The sequence below is a fragment of the Carassius auratus genome, chromosome 43, assembly GCF_003368295.1.
Source record: "Carassius auratus strain Wakin chromosome 43, ASM336829v1, whole genome shotgun sequence".
NCBI lineage: Eukaryota > Metazoa > Chordata > Actinopteri > Cypriniformes > Cyprinidae > Carassius > Carassius auratus.
This window is the reverse complement of record NC_039285.1, coordinates 14,489,516-14,510,162: the sequence shown is the minus strand read 5'-3', so window position 1 is coordinate 14,510,162 and position 20,647 is coordinate 14,489,516. Positions and strand designations below refer to the sequence as shown.

At 37.0% G+C, this 20,647-nt stretch overlaps 1 protein-coding gene across 1 annotated transcript in view; it reads right to left on the bottom strand.

The window, feature by feature from the left end:
- Window positions 1-1,975, bottom strand: part of LOC113061763 (cell adhesion molecule-related/down-regulated by oncogenes-like) — a 41,331-nt gene extending 39,356 nt beyond the window's left edge. Inside the window, exon 1 of the mRNA XM_026231187.1 lies at window positions 1,562-1,975. The gene's annotated coding sequence lies outside the window, so the exon portion shown is untranslated. The remainder of the gene's footprint in view (window positions 1-1,561) is intronic.
- Between the last annotated feature and the right edge of the window lie 18,672 nt (window positions 1,976-20,647).

Genomic DNA, 20,647 nt, shown 5'->3' with positions numbered 1-20,647 from the left:
TATTTGACAGGAGCAATTCTTCTGGCACAGTTTATTGCCTCTTTACAATGCAAACCAATGAATCTACAACAAATATGAATATTTTCAAACACTTTTAAACATTTTATCTGTAAATACTGAAATTGAACTGGTCAATAGGTCGACTACATTATTTATGTTATTTTAAATGCAGCTCTAATATTTCCCACTCCGTGGATTCTCTATTCTATGAAAGATTCTGTTTGTTGTTGTTTTCTATTTTACAGTTTTATTGTCTTTCAGTCTAGTGATATTTATTTTAAAGAACAAAAACCCGTGGGTTCTGTCTCTGTCTTCTGAGCCGAGGTCTGACTTATACATATTTCGGGGTTTGTTCTCATCAAGAAATTGCTCTTTTAAACTGCAACAATGGTAAAGAAATTTCCCTTTTTTCAATGTTAAAAAGTTTTACATCCATTAATTACAGAAAGAGGATGTCAAATTTTCAGAAGAAAGCCTAGCAAAAAAAAATAAAAAATAAAAAAAACATTACATTAAGTAATTTTGCACACCAGTTCAATGTTGCATTTATAAACAAAAACATGCATTTAATAGCCAAGCCTTGCGAGACTAAAGAGCTTTTGACCAGACTAACACCACTAACAAAACACTTGTCACAGAGAAAAACGTGTCCAATAGTGTAATGTTTTCATTTTTACTGAGATAACTCTAAAAGCGCCCCGAGGCCAACAGGAACATCATGTTGTGTTTATACAGTTAAAATTAAGATTAAAGTCACTGACAGAAAAAAAAAAACTTAAGTCAACTCAAACTCATGGCAAACTGAAATGACTTCATTCATGGGACTGAAAGTTTTTTTTATGCTTTCCACTTTTACAAAGGAACAGTTTGAATAGTGTCTGACTCTAGATACTTTGTTTCAACACACTTTACACTCGGGGAAAGAGGTGTTCATGCATTCCCACATAAAACCTTTTACACTTAAGGTTCTGTAAACTTGTAGCTTATTTGCATTTCAAAATCTTAAAACTGTTTCCAAACATCATACTCCTTTTAAATTCTTGTTAAACTTTTATTTTACACTTTAAACGTCTTTTCTACATCCTTTACATTTACTTAAGTCTTTACACTTTTGTATATATGCCCTTTATAACTCAAATAGTTTAAGTCTTAAAATTTGATTTCTACAATTTTAACTTTGTTTCTAAACTCTTTACATTTTGGGGAAAGGGTTATTTATGTATGCCCAAAATAAACTTTAGCACTTGGCACTTTACACCTATACATTACGCTTTGACATCTCGACAGTTTAGAGTGAAGTCGAGGTTTCCATCTAAACCTTCTGCACACTTTAGTCTGAAGGGGAAATAATCATTCCAGAACAAAACAAAAGTCATTTTTAACACTTGACATTTTACACTTTCTCCTCATGTATGGTGTCTGCAGTGCAGACAACAGCGTCTCGAGCAGGGAAAGTGAGCGAGTAGACATGAACTTTCCACACTGTTACACTTTTCATCGGGAGAGACTCTTCACGCAGCTCGTCCGTGGCGGTGAGTGAAGGCTCTCCGGAGTTTCTTACCTTTTACAGGAGAGTAAAAGCTGCTGGCAGCCGGACACACTAGCAGTGAAGCACATTCTCTTGATGGCAGATCCGCACGGGGCCCTCCATTAGACGCGGGCGCAAAGTGCAAAACAACAGGGGGGTTAATTAGTAACGATACGCCGTTCCAGTCTCTTTCTGTCCCAGATGTACAGGCGCGTGAACGCCGCGGAGTCACCGTACGTACGCAAACCTTCCGATCCCGGTGAAGTTCGTAGTAAGTGAGTTTCCCTCTGTCCTCTCTCTTCCCTAGACACGTTCTCTCTCTCTCTCTCTGCTACTACTTCTGTCTTCTTCTACACACACGAAGAGAGAGAGAGGATCATATTGCTCAGCAGCTCGTCAGAGCAGGAATGTTCCAGCCCTACAGCAGCAGGCAGAGCTTCAGTGTGCAGGGGGTTGCCCTGCTGCCGCCGCCGCTGTGTGTGTGTGTGTGTGTGTGTACTTAATGAATATTACCAACACACCCCCCACCTGCACCCCTGCTACCCAAATCATCGTTAGCCTGTATTTGTCTCTGACTGGAACTCTTTTGACTTTTAACATTAATTTGCATTTAGTTCATTAATATGTATAGTTTTTTTGTGTGTGTGTGTGTATCTATCAGGGTTGGGTGCAAATTTGAAATGAAGTGAGAATGCCTTTCAAATTTCAATTCTATTTTTGAAATTTAAATTGCTATATATAATTTAACTGCAATAAGTGTAACTTGAAAACTGTGTATTGCCTTGTCTTACAGTTTAAAAAAAGTGTAAAAAGTCCTTACAGAAATAACAGTGAGAAACATGTCCAAATGTAGAACACTACTCACATGTAGGTCTGTTTATCTCATCACACATCTAAATGTTTTACAATGCTGCTGATGTATCAGTTTACATCTACAGCTAATTTAATTTTAATTTTTAATTTAATTATTATTGTATTATTATTTATTTTTTCATTGCTCTACACCTAAGGAACTCTTTCTGAGCCCTACTTAGACAGATGTTGGTGTGATTGACAGGTGGTGTCCTTGTTTTCATGCCTCCCTAATCCTCAGCAATGCAGAAGTTTTCAGAAAGAATGTGATATATTTGTACAGAGCACATTCCTCAGTCATTAACGACAAGGACAGTTAAAAAAGAGTTTTAAAAGACCATACATGGATTAAGAACAGCATGCAACTTTTGCATGTGCTTTTGTATCGCCTGTTTGTGTCTTGTTTGAGTACAGCAGTTACATTCTATGGGACATTTTGGCCTCGGGAACTTTAGTTGGATTTAGTTTATGTTGTTTGGCTGTGACTATTTCCTCAGCGCTTTGTGAGATTAGGGTGTGTGTGAGGAGATGTTCAGGTGTGGGAGGAATGGCTGGCTGGTTAATGTGTGTGTGTGTGTGTGTGTGCAGCCAAACTGTGCTGGGTGCCTGTGCGTGTGTGTGAAACAGTCATCTGTTCTGTGTATGGGCATGTGTAAATATCATAATTACCTTTGCAGATGTAATCATTGGACGAGACCAGTGATGGGACGGCCCACCCTGACCGGTGGACAGCAGGTGCTGCCTGCCTTCTGACAGCCCATTCCGGTGGAAGGTGTGATTCAATTCCTCCAAGGTCTGCAGTGAAACATGGTGTTTGTGGTCTCAGCCAAGCCAAAGAGCCTATAGATCCCTGACACCAGAGAGAGAGAGCTGGTGGAGCGTAGAGGCACTCTTATCTGACAACTGCTGCTTTCTATTCTGCTTGAGAGGATCTGGACATGCCAACATGCCCTCAGCGCCCCACTTTTCTCCCTTTTGATCTTTATTTGAAACAGATTTACATCTGCTATCAATACTGAAATACTGTGAAATAAGCAAATCTTTTGAACTTATTAGTGGTGGTTGCATCACTGTTGTTATTGCTCATATCAGTGGTTAGTTATTGAACAAGTATTACAATTTGGCACGTTACTCATCCCATGCCGTGAGTGTTTAGTTTTATACGTATGGATGACCAAATGTATTTTATTATTATTATTATTATTATTATTATTATTATTATTATTATTATTATTATTATTATTATTATTATTATTATACTAGTGATTTCTCTTTTTTTACCAGAATATTAATGCATTTACAAAAAAAAAAATGTACACCCCAAATATATATATATATATATATATATATATATATATATATATATATATATATATATATATATATATATATAAAATAAACACAATGTGCATTAACAAATGTGGTGAAAGGTCAAAAGTTTGGAATAATAATTTATAATAATATATTTGTTAGATAAAATTCTCTTATGTTCAGCAAGGTTGCATTTATTTGATCAATAATACAGTAAAAAGTGTAATGCTGTGAAATATTCTTACGTTTTAAAAGAACTGTTTTTATTGTAATATATTTTCAAATGTAATAGATTTCTGTGAGTTAAAGCTGAATTTTCAGTATCATTACTCAAGTTTTCAGTGTCGCTTGATTCTTCACAAATCATTCTAATATGCTGATATGGGGCTCAAAGAAACATGTCTTATTATTATCAGTAATGAAAACACTTATGCTGCTTCATATTTCTGTGGAAACCGTGATGAACTACTGTACAGACGTTTGGAATATGATTTAAAGAAATAAAGAAATGCTTTAATTCAGCAAGGATGCATTAAATTGATCAAAATTGACACTTAAAATGTTATAAAAAAATATTTTTGAATATATATTGTTTAGGATTTTTTGTTTTTTCATCAAAGAATCCAGAGAAATCATCATAGACACTGAAGACTGGAGCAATGGAGTAATATTTGTTTGTATTTATTTTTTAATGCATGCAGCTTTGGTTAACATTAGTTGCTTTTTAAAGAGACATTTAAAAATAAATCTTAATTACTCCAAACTTTTGACAAGTACTGCAGCAAATAATGATTGGAAACCAAGAGTAATGTCAGTATTGGCTTCTTTAATATTAATGACCATAATTACCCATTTTATCTCCATAAATCATTAAAATGCTCCATTTTATAAAGGTATTAGAACTGATATCAGTTATAATGTGCTTAGTAGTTCTTTATGTCGGATCAAACAGTAAGTGTTAGGCTATCACCCATCCCTAATCATCAGACTTCTTAGCTGGCAACAGCAGAATTATTCTCAGATTTGAACAGGATAACAAGCTCAATTGAAAATGTATAAATCACTTTTTTTTTTTTTTTGATGGACTCTTTTGAATTAGGCCACTAAGCAGACATGCTAAAAACCACTCGAAGAACCTTAGCATATCATAGCATCACCTGCATAACCACCACAACTTGGCGACAGCAGGCACCACTCACATTCTCTAACAGCTCATGACATTACGTTTAATATTTAATGTGTTTACTTTTAATTATCCTCAAACAATGGTATGCTGGAACTTGTTGTTTTACTTTTTCCCGACCCATATTATTAGCCTTTGCCCCAGCAGTTCCATTCCTCTCACCTCTCTCTCTCTCTCTGTGTACCTCAGCACAGAGCTTTCACCTTCTTGAATGGGATTTTTAATGGAGAAAAGCTCAGGCCAAGCCAAGAGCAGCAGGCTGTCCGTGAGCCCTGCGCTGAATCTAAAGGCCTCTGTACTGGGCAGCATGAATTCAACAGGTCTTGGAATGAAATCAAAGGTGTTAGCATGAACCAGACTCCAGGAGAGAAGGTGTAGACCTCTCCACACACAGGTCATGTATGTAACATCTCTTTGTTCAGTCCGGAGATCTTTCTGGCTCTAGTTCATTACCTCTGTTTTGCCCTTCTTTCCTCTGGCTTTGTGTTTTGGGCTGGTGTGAGTGTGTGTGTGCACGTGAGAAGCAGAGAGCTACTGTGTGATGGGCTCAGAGGTGGGGAGTGGGGTTCGAGGGGAATTATTTGACACAGTCTCACGTGAAAGGCCAGAAAGCGGGCAGTCCACAGGGAGCAGGGGTCTTCATACAAAAGAGTTTGGAGGGGGTCAGGCACAGCAGTGTGAGACTTAGAGAGGCTGGAGCCATGCTGAGAAGTGAAGCCAGCTACATAGATTCCTCTCTGGCCCTGCAGTCTCTGTTTCTCATGCCAACACGTCAGTTCAGAATGAGAAACCATTCTGATGGCCATGTGCATTTCTGAAAAGCATTTATTTTATAATTCCACATCAGCTATGACTTTTTAAAGCCTATTCAAATGAGAACCCCAAAATCAAAACAGACGAATCATATTAAGTCAGTCTTTCTTTCTTTTTTTGTTCATGGTGAGCCTATTTTTCTTCCAGTTCTCATTGCCAAAATGCAACCTGATCTTATTTTCATTATGTTAATGCATGAAAAGTAATGTAGTATTATTTACCATGTGACATGTTTATACATTATGGTAGTATTAGTAGTACTGCTTTAATTTCACTATAACTATTTAATTATTAAAACTGTTAGAAGTTGCACACTTTTAAAATGCCCATATATCCAGGTTTTCCAAGCCAGTCAAAACCTTAATTTAATCTATATTTATTTTTCTTATTAAAATAGTTTTAGCTTATTTTAATACTTTGTTTGTCATATTTTAAATAATGTTTTAGTCATCTTGACACCCCCTACCGCATTAAAGTGTAGACTTTTTTCACTTTACACTACAGTAATGAGAATGCAAAAAATAAATAAATACATTTTAGGCTTCAGTTTCTTCATGCAACTAATTAGTTTGTTTGTTTGTTTTATGTATCTATCTATTAAAAAAATTAAAAAAAGATGCATCCCACATCTAAACCTCAAGCACCTTAAAATTAGCCACTGTATCAGAAATTCCTCACACTCCCCTTCCATCAGGTGCTCAACCCACAGTCCTGTTTCTGGTTTGCTTTGTGTGAGTGTGTGTGAGTGTGTGTGTGTGTGTCCCGGGATAACCAGGATCTGACAACAGAGTGTTTTTGAGCTGCAAAGCAACACAGGCTAGTGCTGACATCTCCAGCATGGGCCGTGATGCTCCACAGTCTCTCTTCTCCTCTCCCTCTATCAAAAGGTCATTAGTGATAGCAAGAGTGCCATCAGGGCTTTGGGTTTGACTCAGAGGTCAGAGGTCAGAGTACACAGCTAAATCAAACCTGGGAGAATCCTCAACCTCCCACAGGAATGTGTCCTTAAGTGAAAGGTTAGCTTATTAAATCCTGCCTGGAAGATCTCATTCTACTGTACGGGTTTGGAATTCAGTGTTTATGAATTTCGAACAAAATAATATAAAAAGACATTTACTTTGAATTGTAGATCATAATAAACCTTATTAATCCCAATAAACAGACAGTACAATGCTGTCAATTACAGCAGCAGTAATGTTGCTATCTAATGTTATGTATTTTGGATTATGAAACAGGATATTTGATTTTATCATGGAAAATTGATTGGATCATTATAATTGATCATTAGCAATTGATCATTAAATGATTAATTGAAATGTGACAATAAAAGGAAAATCATTGAAGAAGCAGAGAAAGTTTTACTTTATTGATTTAAGATATTTTATATAGTGTATATATATATATATATATATATATATATATATATATATATATTAAATCAAATTTATTTTAATACACTATATAACATATCTTAAATCAAAAAAGTTTCTTCTTTTGAAACTTTCACTTTCTCTGCTTCAACGATTTTCCTTTTATTGTCATATTTCAATATTTCATATTTTTATTGTCTATATATAGTGTATTAAAGTCCATTTTATTTTGCTTTAACTATTATTAAAATTACTTGATTTACAAAATGCAAATTAAAAAAAATTAAATTAAAATTAAAATACATAGAATACTTTTATATACTGTACTATTTTTCAGTATGAATTAACTTTTAGGTCTAATCCTGGTTTAATATTTGCGATTGTTATTTGTAGCATGGCCACATTATTATAATGTCTAATAATATAATATAATATAATATAATATAATTTAATCCTCAGTTACTGAATATTAAACACATTTTGTTAAAGTCTCAGTATGTAGTATGTAAAGAAGTTCCCTTTACTGTTGTACAACACACCGTAACCAATAACCCTCAGGAAGGCCATACATCTGTGTGTGTGTGTGTAGGCGTGTGTGTGTGTGTGTGTGTGTTTGTGATTTAAACACCATGGGCCCCCCACCCATCTGGTTTGTTCATCAGTGTGCCGAGATTGTATTATCCATTCTGGCCTCTTTGGGAATTTCATCAGTATGTTACATCTCACTTATTCACTCACACACATGCTCACATACATTCTTTTGGCCTCAGACATAAGTCATGTATACACATACACACACTCGTTTCCCTGGAGAGTTTACAGAGTGCTCGACTTATTTACTCCCCTCATCATATCTTTATGTTCAGAGCAAAAACAGCTCCACTTTGTTAAAACAACAATTCTGTTTAAAATGATGAGTTAAGGCATCATAGGTGCACTTCTGATTTAAAGGCGTTCTAAGTTACATTATTTTGTAAGATACTTTGTTTTGAACAAAACATCACATTTATCCTTCAGAAACAAGGCAATCCCAGAATGCACTGCAATACGCTCAGTGAATTGAAACTTATAATTCTACATAAATAATTATCTGAACAGGAGACTAAAATCATAATTGAGTGTGGTGTTAGCATGTTGCTAAGATAATGGAACATCCTCTAATACCAATAAAATATGTAATGCACATAAACATTGGGTAAAATCATATATTTTTATTGAATTTGTAATGTGAACATTAAGGTCCAGCAATTTGCCAAAACGCATTATAGTAACGAATTGCCACAAGATCGGGTTGGTCCACCATCTTGGATTTATTTTTGTTGTTATTTTTTGCATTCTTGGATTGCCTTCTGTGTGAAGGACACATGTAATGCACATGTGAACTTGAACCACATGCATGTTCTTGCCTGATCAGGAAGTTCCCAGAATGTAACTGTGTAACATATACATGCAACCATAAGGCAGCTTTAAATCTTTTCCTCTCTGGAGAAGGGATATTATAGACAGAGTTTCATTGAAGATAAGCTGGAAAGTGATGACACAACAAGGCTCATCCGTGATGGAGTGAGTGAATGTGGAACAAGGGAGAAGGAGTGGAAGGAAGCAGGTAAAGAGAGCGATCAGTCACAGGTCTCCTTCGGTCCCGCAGTGTCAGCCTCTCTGCTGATTTATAGCGCCGGCCGGCTGAGAACATCACAACACGCTCACTCACACGGCTACATGTGGAGATACACACATGGAAGTGGACATATGCTGTGGGGACAGGAAGGAGTATACTCACATGTACACACATACATAACCTTAACTATTCTGCTGTTGTTAAACTGGACCAACAATCTGTATCAGAGTTCAAGACTCTATTAACTTAACTATCCACATAAGAATACTGTCTACCACCAATGGGAGTTCCATTTGTAACAATAAATTCATCCATCTGAAGTCATCCACTGAATGAAATTAGGATTTAGAAACTTCAATAACTCAAGCTTATTTATTGCTATTTTCTGTAGTTTTTGAATGTATGTCACAAATTATGTCAACAAACCTTAAGTTGTTATTAAACCTATAACCTTCATGCTAAGTCTGGGGTCAAGTAATTTTCATTCATACTCTTTCCTTTTTGCAGATCATTTCCATTTTAAGCACATGCTGTTCTTATGAACGTTATATTAATCACAGAAAATAAAAAGGCGAAAAATATCACAATTTTCATAAAAAAATAAACAGCACTTAAAAAAAATAAATGTTTATTGATGTATATATAATGATTTCTGAAGGATCAGGAATAATTTACATTTTAAAATAAATTAAAACAGTTCATTTAAATTCTAGCAATATTTCACAATAAAAGACTTCAAACACATATTTTTTTACATCATACCGACCCCCATTTTTGAACAGTATTGTAAATGCACACATTTACCTGACCCCACTGCATTTCTAACAAATTAGAGTTAGATGTGACACACAGAGAATCTCATTCACACCAGTGTTGATGCTAATAAACTCTTCTTAAAACCTCTGAAATCCTTCATTCATTTGCATAAAACCAAGTAATTGTCTGGTTCGAGTGCGTATCACACAGGCAAACACTCACACACACACACATGCTAATGCTAGGTTTCAGACACTCCCACTTCTAATTGAACGCTAATCCCTCGGACTGAAGTACATCACATCCGTCAGTTGATGACACTCCATAACACTGCCGCTTCACACACCTGCTCGTGATCTCTGTACGAACCTAACCTGAGGGTGCATTCCAATGGCGCCCAGAGAGAGCCAAGTAATTAGATAACATTGCTTATTAGCTGTCAGGCAGCCGGCGAGCTGCAAACTAATAAAAGCAATAAAGGAGGCAGACACGGCTAAATGCTGTCGTGGTTGTGACTCTGAATGGGCTGAACAGATTTAGAAAATGAGCTGGATGAGTGGGATTACTGCTCACACACTCCGAGAGAGCACTTGTCGGCTTTCATTCACACCCAGCGGAGGCGGCTGGTGTTGTCATGGAAACAGGAAGTGAGAGGCAAGCCTTCAAGATGGCCACTGGCTTGTGAATGGGTGCATTCCTCAGTACTGGGGTGTTCATGGGGTCTGTGTGTGGTTGAGCGGGAGGAGGGGATTTTAGTGAGTATTTACTCCAAAAGGAACACTATATAAATAGTAACTGCTGCTGTTTTAAGAACTTCCTGTCACTAGGTATTCCATAAAACAGTAGTTAAACAAACAATGGCTTTCCCATCGGGCCTCAACTATGTCGTAGCTCCGTGCAGGACTCGGGGGAGAGAGTTCAGTCTAGGAACTGAGGCATGTGTGAGTCTGTTACTGATTCCAAATTACATGACACAAAACTGTAGCTGGTAACGTAATCCATTACATTACATATTTTAGATAATGAGACTACTTTTAGATTACTTTTGACCTAACGTGATTTAAATAACCTGCAGAGTGATGTTTCAGATCAAATGTAATGTGTTCATCAGGAGTTGATGCACTACTGAAATGGTGAGAAAACACTTCTTAAAATCAAAATGATTTTTGAAGTCTGATTACGAGTATTTTAAAATGTAACAATCTACAAAATGTGTCACAAAATTTCAAAGTACAAAATATATGGCCAAGGGATAATTCACCTAAAAAAATATTTAAAATCATTTATTGAACCTCTTGGCATTTTAAACAAAGAAGATATTTTTAACAGGTTGTGTGAGTGCGTACTTGGCATTATTTGTATGAAAATGTTTTTTTTTTTAAATAATTGCACTTAACATGGTATTTATCTTCAAACAATACCATGGTAACTCCTTGATAAATGTTCCAAAAACTAGAGCCATGCATTCATAGAGTTTTAAAAATAAATGTGATATGAGGACATTTCTCATAAATCTTTGAAATGTTTTGTTATAAATCTCTGCATGGAAATATATTAGGTACAGACAGCCAGCTTGCCAGGGAATGAGACCAAATGTTTTCTTTGCCAATTAAATATGGTTCTTGCTCCGGTCCGTGCAATTGGTAGCAGTATTCCCAGCTGCTAAGTGAATGTCATGCGTGTTTACTCAGTGTTATGCTGCAGGCCTGTTGCTCAGAGTTTTGGTTGGACAGGGATGTGGCACGCTGGATGGGGTAGAGAAGCAATAACATATGCAAACACACAAGCATTGCAGTGACTGAGAATACAGACATGAACACATGCATATGCAAGCCCAAATAGAAATCTATCACATGATCAGTGTCACAAATGTGGTTAATAGATAAGTAGCCTGAAAATAGTGCAGAACTGTAATTAGTTCTGCTTAATTTTTCATCATAATTTCTTTGTTTTTTGCCTTTTCGCCATTGTAACATTTCTTGTTTACTTCTAAAAAAAATATATATATAATAATTCCTAGATTTTAATGGGATCTTTTGGAGTCCACTGTATACTGCACAGCATTCTGTTATTTTTATGTATTCATTTATTTTAGCATTTTTATTGCTTATTTGTTGTATTAACATTTCCCTTAAAAACTATTGTGATAGGACCATAGTATAATTATATAAGCCATTATATAAGCCATGTCATTCAAACATCTCAACATCATTGAGCATATAGTGTTTAAAAAAAAACATGGTATTACCATGGTACTTTTGTCAGGGTTTTTAATGTAAGGAAGTGTAAGGCGAGAGGTCAGAGCATTGTGGCGACAAAAGATTCCTTTCAACAGGATGTTAGGCAAGAATCCTAGGCAGATGTGAAACCAGAGACCTGGACTGATATCTGTATAATAATCTCCATTAACTCTCTCTCACTGTCTCTCTGTAATGGCCTCATCTGTCCTTTCTCTCTCTTTCTCAGCCTCACTCACCACCAGAGAGACCCTCTCAACCTGTGGACAATCAGTTCCAGGCTTCTAGGCCTTTGTGCCGTCTCGGCCCCATTCTCTGTGCCTGTTCCCTGGGCATAAATTGCAGCTCCCTGGGGGTGTATAGAGAGACAGCCGGCCACAGAAAAAAGAGATGAAACCGTCTGAAGAAGCTTCTGTTTCTAATTAGTTTTGCAGGACAGAAGGTCACCAAGAAAAACAATTCAAAATGCCCATGATAGTCTCATATTTATGTAATATCTCTGCATATGAGATAGTATCACTTGCCCATTGGCCAACAGACTAAATATTGACTGGACGTTTCTGTTGACTGCTGGAAATGCAGGCTAGAGTAGTCCATGCTTATAGTGTCCTGACTGGGGCATTGAAAGTAAGTTTACAGGCCTGTTAAAACTAAATAAAAAGGGCTTTCCACTGAGGCACATATTTCATGGCCTTCAGTACCTCTGTCTTGCTCTCCCTGTCTTGTGTCTTTGCTTTTGTTCACAGTATTTCATAGCCCACCCAGCATGAATATTGCTGTAACCCTGCTCCTCTCGAAAACAGTGCTGTTCTGACGTCTCTGTAAAACTACTGCTGAGTCAGGTCAAGTAACCGATTAAACACAACTTTGTTTGGCAAGCGCCTGTATACTCAGAGAAATGAAGGTGCAACCGAAGAAAGTTTTGTTTCAGGACTTTACATTGGACAAATGGCAACCCAACACAGTGCAACATATGTTAGTTGTATAAAACATTACATTTGATGGTGTCAAGTGATAATTCTCAACATAATTCTCAACAATTATCATTGTGAAACTGTTCATGAAACCAACTTTGCTGATTAATCTTTTTCTGCAGGAAACCATGATAAGGCATCAGATTTTGCTGCTGTTTTGGCGTTTCAAGGTTGTTGTTTTGACTTACACATTGGAAATTTGACTCCCCGGCACAAATCGGGGAAAATAGAGACGAGGTAAGCCAGGAGACAGGGCAGTCTCTTATCCTGGCATGGGACAGATTGATGGTGCTGCTGGGAGCCATCAGAGAAAGGGAGTTATTGAGATGATCCGGGGCGAGAGGCTAAGCATGCTGGGTGAAAAGGGTAACAGGCACTCACAAATCAGGGAATCATGGCCCCTTTGACATAGTACCATCTCATCCCTGTTTTCCCCTTACTGTTTCACTATGTCAAACCATTGTTGATTACTGAAACAGCACAAGTTATAACCTCATTTAGCTGTTGCTCTGATCATGACCAGGGGCTTTGCAAACCAGGGGAAAAGGGAGCAGAGTGAGGGGCCCAGTGGTTGAGAAGGGCCCACAATGTTGTCCTTTGGCAAGCCCAATTTTGATCACCACCCCATGAATGTGCATAGAAGTCCTAGTGATGCCATTGATTATGACTCTCACAAGTATCATGCTTTGACCATAGTCACCACAGTCCCAGTGGCTAAACATGGAGGAGGCATCCAGATGTTCCTCATGTGAATTTTTTTTTTTTGCCAATGGATCACTCTTGGTTTTGGGAGGACATAACTGTCCAAACACGTTCTCCCTGGCAACCCTGCTGATCATCGTACAGCCATGAACTCAGGCCCTCTACCATAAAAACCTCACAGTTCTCACATGCCCTGTCCTCTAGAAATGGGACCAGCTTACAGCCCCCATAAATAAGTAGAAATGAACCTAATCACACACTTAACCTTTAGGGAACTGATGAGAAACATGTTTAGGACAGCTTTACCTTAGCTTTTGATAGACAGTTGTTTTCAAAGATAGCTAATTCTTCTCCAAATGACATCTGGTCAAACTGATACATTTTATAATGGTGTCTTAAAAATAAAGTTGACCAAAAAACAACTTTTGAGATGGCTATATATGATTCTTTAGAGAATAAGATGGTACCAATTTATCTTATTGGCAGTTGCTCAGTTGGTGGCAGCCCAAAAGTTTAGAAGCAGAATAATTAATATTTTGGTAAATGAATTTACATTTTGCAGATGCTGCAAAGTGTATGTGAAATTTTGACCATAACTGTAGATGTTGACCTAAAACGTCCTGAGTGTTTTCAATGGAATTAAAAAATGGTTCTCCTATGGCTTTAAAGCTCTTTCTGGAACATTTATTCTTAAGAGCGTAGCATTGCTTGCGTTCCAGCAGCTAGAAATGAAAAAGAAATTGGTTTGCAATTTTGGCCCACATCATCATCAAACATCCTGTTCCATACCTACAATGTCTCTCTCTCAAGATTTACAGCACATAGACCTAATCTCCTATTTTTCCCCTGTATTAGAGCCAGCCTCTCTGGCCCCACTCCCACCACCTCTGACCTGTTCTAAACCGCTTGTCCTCTTGCCTCATTAAGAGGCGAGTCTTCACACCTCATACCATGCTGGGCCCAGCTGTGAGTTACACCACATTTAGCCAATCACACAGCCTACATCAGCCTAGCACTTGGATTCAGGAAGGGGCAGCAGGGTTTCCTAGAGTGCCCTATAGCACCCGGTTCTTTGATCTCAAACTGGCGAGCAATAAATCAGTCTGGAAAGGTTACGAAGGGAAAGCCCTCATTAAATTAAAGTAATAAATGGAGAGAGAGAGAGATGTTTGGTGGCTAGTATGGCGGAAGCTAAAGAGTGGTAGCAGATATGCAGGTAAGTCTATTAGCTTGTGGTCGCAGAGGTAATAATAGCAAAAATAAATGCTTTCATTTCCAACAGATTAATTTAAGCGCAGTGTCAGGACTTGGTATTGACACCACATGTGTGGAAGTTTTGTGCATTTATGAAGCTCAAACTGGTGTTAGCTAGTTTTGTGTTTTGTAATTTCACTCAGTTCAGACATAATAATCGTCCTTTTTCCTATTTAAAATGCTGGCACACCCTTTGGACTAAAGTGTGCTGACGGACATAGTTAGTGACAGGCTGTTTTCCAACCTTCAAATGAGAGCTTGTTAATAAATCTATAATGATATGGTGCATATTCAAACATAGTGCGCTTGCCAAAAACCTCAGTTACCATCACATAGATAGACCCTAAGTGTTTCCCCTGAAATTCAGGATCTTTTGCCTACATGCAATAAAACAAACATGCTGATATTTATTGGCAGTTTTGGGCTGGTCACAGCAGGAAAGCTAATACTGGACTGTGTGGTTTGGCTGTGCTGGACTGGATTAGCGACTAGTGAAAAGTGTGAAAGAACTCCAGTCTTCCCGGTCTTATCTCTGCCTGCTATCCAACCTCAGGGATCAGCGCAGCCCAGAGCCTGGCCAGAAAGACTACTTTCACCAGACTGGGAGTGAAAGAAGCTTGGAGAACAAGGATGAAAGGAGAAGGGTATCACATCTGTATTCTTCCTTCCCTCTTGAGCAATTCCACCCTTAGCCTAAGCGTCTCGGCTTTCCACAGCTTCCACTTCCTGTCTTTCCGGCATGCCAGCTAGTGGCACCATGACTAGTGTCTGACTGATAATCTCCGTTGTGATGTAATCTGAGAGATTTATAAATGATATTCAGTGTGCTTGGCCATTATGGAGTGCAGAGTTCTGATATGCTGATGGGATAAGAGTTTGCTTTGTGATTATTATTATCCTATAAAGCCTACTGTGTCATATTTCAAGTTTCTAAGGCCTCTAAATTATCATAGTTTAGGCTATGTTAAACTGATTAGAAAACTAAGCCTTTTGATATCATCTTACTAAGACATATTATTGGGAGATATACAGTGACAACTGGTATTTATATGCATTTTATTTCAGTATAGTCTGCTATTCTGTTATAAAGATCTCACTGATTAGAAGCTATCAGAATTTCATGCAACTTTTTGTCAGTATAAATATCAGCAACTGCACCAGATTGCATATTTTTTCTAAATTTGGGCCTCTGAATAAAAATGAGGTGATTTTCTTTCTGAAGTGTGAGCTACATGTTCTAACTATATCATACTATATGAGTCATAAAGCCTGACGTATCAAAAATGATATTTGGCACACAAAAAAAAAAACAGCATATATAATACATATTTAATATATAACACATAGTTTTTATTTTTAGATTTTGTTCAATAAACTGTTCAATAAACTGGTAAGGTTCAATGAACCTTTTGTTTTTCATAAATAATAATGAAAAATTATAATAATAATACGGGAGGAGGCCCCGGGGAAGACCTAGGACTCGCTGGAGGGACTATGTCTCCCGGCTGGCCTGGGAACGCCTCGGGGTCCCCCCGGAAGAGCTGGAGGAAGTGGCTAGGGAGAGGGAAGTCTGGGCGTCTCTGCTTAGACTGTTGCCCCCGCGACCCGGCCCCGGATAAGCGGAAGATGATGGATGGATGGATGGATATAATAATAATATGTCAAGCTTTACATGATTAAAGAGAACATTCACACAAAAATTTAAATTATGTCATCATTTACTTGGCCTCATTTCATTCCAAACCATTAAGACTTATTTTCTGTCATCAAACACAAAAGCAGATGTTTAAACGTTGTTGCGCAAAGAGTTATAGTTATATAGTTATATGCAGCTGAAACATTTTCTTTAACCTCTCCTTTGGTGTTTGACAGAAGAAAATAATAAAAGTTCTGAATGACATAAGGTTGAGAACATTTTCATTACCGGGATGATATATTTCTTTAACAACTTTGCAAAAAAAAAAAAAAAAAAAAATATATATATATATATATATATATATATATATACAAAATATATATATATATATATATATATATATATATATATATACACAAAATATATATATATATATATTTCAGTGAAGTCACCATTTAGTCATTTTTCAGCTCTTTCTCATCCTGCTAAATCACACACACAACCTCCTCAGCAGTCAGCAACGTGTTATCACACATCCAAAACTGAAGCACCTTACAGCCCACCTCATGTTAAGTGAAACTGAAGGTAACAAAAACTTGTGGTACATTTTCAGACTCGCACTAATAGGAAAAATTTTCCTCCTTGAAAATGTAATCAAAGGACGGGAAACGAAGAGGGCAGGAAAGAGAAGGGAAGTGAGAGGGAGTTGAGTGCAGATTGAATAAGAAGTGAAGGTTGTTATTCTCATTCATGGCGTCCTGTAGTGGAATAGATGTGTGATATTTAGGTGACAGGATGGCAGTTGGTTTTCATTAGGTGCTTCTACTTTTACATTTGAACAACTTCTCGCTCTCTCTCGCTCTTGCTCTCTCTTCTGGATTTGTTTCTGTTTTGTTTGTTTGTTTGCTCAAATTGTACAGGTGACAATAGTGGTTCTCATTATAGATTTGATAAACCTTGAGATGTCCTTTTTTCAGTTGCTTTTTTGTTTTGTTTTTTTGGCTTCCGAACCTTCACACAGTCGAGCTCACTCTTGCTCTCTCTCTCTCTCTCTTGAAAGGTACAAAATTATTCCTGCCGGAGGGGTGCTTTTTTTCCTCCTGTGATTTTTTTTTTTAATATCCTCTTCAGACTTGAAGTCTCCTCCTTGCCTTTTTTCTTTTAAATAAACCCTGTCATCTACCCTGTGGGGGCTTCTCTGGAATTCGACTTCAATATAAGATCTGTACCTATACACGCTAATGTGCGCCGAGCCTATGTGCGTTAAAATGAACCTTAAACCCGGGGGGGAGTAGGGGGCTGGTGGCAGAATATGGGAACAGGGCTGGAGCTTTGTTTGTTGCCCTCTCCACATACCAATGCAAAATTGAACACCAATAAAATAAGGGCCAGATGTGCCTTCCTGGCTCGGACTTCAATTGCTGGCGACCCTGAGTGGAACGCTGGTCATGTGCCATTTGATGCTGGACGGGCTCTCTGGGGCTTGTTATCTCTCAAACGCATTGCATGGATGCCAGGCCTGGCCCGATAACCACATCCAGAACATCTTTCACTCTAAAAACTGCTGGGTTGAAAACAACCCAATTTGGGTTATTTTGACAACCCAGCGCTGGGTTGTTTTAACCCAACCAGTTGGGTTATCATATTTAACCCAGCCTGCTGGGTTGCCTTTTTTATGGTTTAAAATGACTATATTGCAGGGTTTAAAAAAACAGAGCGGGTGTTTTTTTATCACTGTATTTCAGAAGGAAAACTACTGTATTTAGAAAATGTTCGATATCATTTCGCATGTGCTTGATAAGGCAGCGTTTGTGAGCTCAGCACCGCTCTGCAGCCGTTACCGGAGAAACCTACCTCTCCCGCTCTTAGCGCCTCCTGCTGGCAGAAAATAAACTCGCAGAGTGCAGCCATGTGGGGAAACAATGCATTTCTACGTTAAAATTAACCCAAATTGAGCTAGGCATTAAACCTACAAATGTTGTTCATTTTAAATATCACTTTTACACACAAATAATAATTACCAAAAGGAAAATATTTATTAAAAACAAGAGAAAAGTCAAAAAGTAACATGTTAGAAGAAATGCAGAAAAGGATGGCATTAACAGCTACAGAGTTCATAAAGCATTGAACATTTGATGAATATAACTTAAAATCAAATTGGACTTTGTTCAATTGTATATATTGTATTAAAATATACGAAAACAAATATTATAAATTTACAATTAGTTAAGTTTTTTTCCAACTATTCTGGCATGACAGTACACAAATAAATCGCAACATTAACTTTGATATTATAACATTTAACAGACGCATGTGTGTGTGTGTGTGTGTGAAAGAATGTGAGCAGGTGTATGAATGACAGAGTGTAAACTCTTCTACTAAACAACACAGAAAAAGCATTTAACTTTTTTTTTTTTTAACAAATTATACACTTACAGTTTGTTTCATAGTCCATGAATACAGATCATGCATCACGGTCAATTTTCATGATCTCTTTAGCATAACTGATGTAGTCATGAAGAAGCCCCATCAGCACAGCATGTGACATCTTCTACATCATCCAGGGCAGCGTCCTCCTTTAAAACCACCGCTGCAGTTTAGGGGAAAGAAGATTCTCCTCTCTGACCAGGATTCATCCCAGTCACCGCCTGCTCTTCATCAGTGGACTAAGAGAAACACATTTGAAAAAATTAAACATTTAATTAAACTATCCATTTTCAGGTAGAGGTGTATTCACATCCGTAAGGACAGGTAAATAATCTGTTTTAAAGTTTCAACACTTTGTGTGGTTGTTTAATGTCTGTCTATCACAGCTCTCATGAAGTCTATAATGGCAGCACTAGTGTGAGGACATGCGATATTGTTTGAATAAATATTGCTTTCAGAAAGCTTCTTTACTGAAACATTAAAACAGTCATGACATTCACATACCTCACAATATTCACGTACATGGAGGGCTGCTCTTCAAACCGCTAGTTCACCAAATAATTAAAATGTTTATAATTTACTCTCCTCATGTTTTTCCAGACTCATACAAACTGCTAATTTTTTGGAAAACGTATGAATATATTTAATTTTCTCTTTTTGTGTCCTCCATTGCTGGTCTGGGAGACCAGTATTTTATTTTGAACATACATGTTTGCTATCATATAATTTAAGATGTATTCATATATAAATATCAGAATTTACTTCTACAATAACTCTATATTTATGAAGCTTGAAAATACTGATTATCTAAACTATAAATGGATTAACAAATATTATGAGAAAACTAAAAATATATTAATTTATGTTGTAAAGACAGACAAAAGTCTTATAGGTTTGGAATGACTTGAGGGCAAGTAAATGATTTTTTGTGTGAACTTTACCTCTAAGAGCGAAGACCAAGAGTAATGACTCTCCAAATCAGACAACTCCAAAGTTGGTTTGAGTTCTGCAATAAAAAACACAGACATCAATGGTCTTAATGAAATGAGCACGTAATCACACTGTTGTTGCATCAAAATGTGAAGTAAACCGGCAGGAGACAACAGAAAAATTTATTTTCTAAAAATAACTTACATAAAATCTCAAAGGAATGATGCTCTCCCATGTCTCTTGCTTTTAACATCTACAAAAACAAAAAACAAACATTATTTTACTCTTAGTAAAAAAACAACAACTGATAACATGAAATTATGAAGTTTACTTGCCTTAAACGATCTTTCCCTCTCTTCAGAAGAAGCTGAGAAAACCACCTCCTCACACAAGCAGACTTGTGTGTCCTTAACTCCAGTTAGTTTGAGTTCTGCAAAGAGGGACATCAATGGTTTCAATAAAATATTAACATATACATACATACATATATAAAATCACACTGTTGTTGCATCAAAATGTGAAGTTAACAGGCAGGACACAACAGAAACATTAATTTTCTAAAAAAAAAAAAAGTAATAATAATTTAACTTACATCAGTCTAAAAGAATGAAGTTATCTTGTCTCTGGATTTCAACATCTAAAAAAAAACACACACATTATTTTAGTCTTAGTAAAAATAAAGATAACTTGATGTTATTCTGAAGTTTACTCTCCTTAAACCGTCTGTCCCTCTCTTCAGAAGAACACCTCCTCCTCATCCTCACACAGGTCTGTGACTCCTCACACAAACAGCTTCTGTGTCTTTTAACTCTCAGCGCGAGGACAATGAAGACACAAGCTTGACAAGTCTGAAATATTACATGTAAAACATACTTTTAACAGTTACCACTTCAACAGCCTCAAAATAATTATTCTAGTCTGTACTACACAATGCCGTTTCCTTTATGAGACAAACATACATTCAGTTTAACCGCGAAAAAAAAAGACAAATTCACATGAGCGTAACCGTGACCATAACCGTCTGTTAACGCCTCAAAAAGTACAGATAATGTAAAA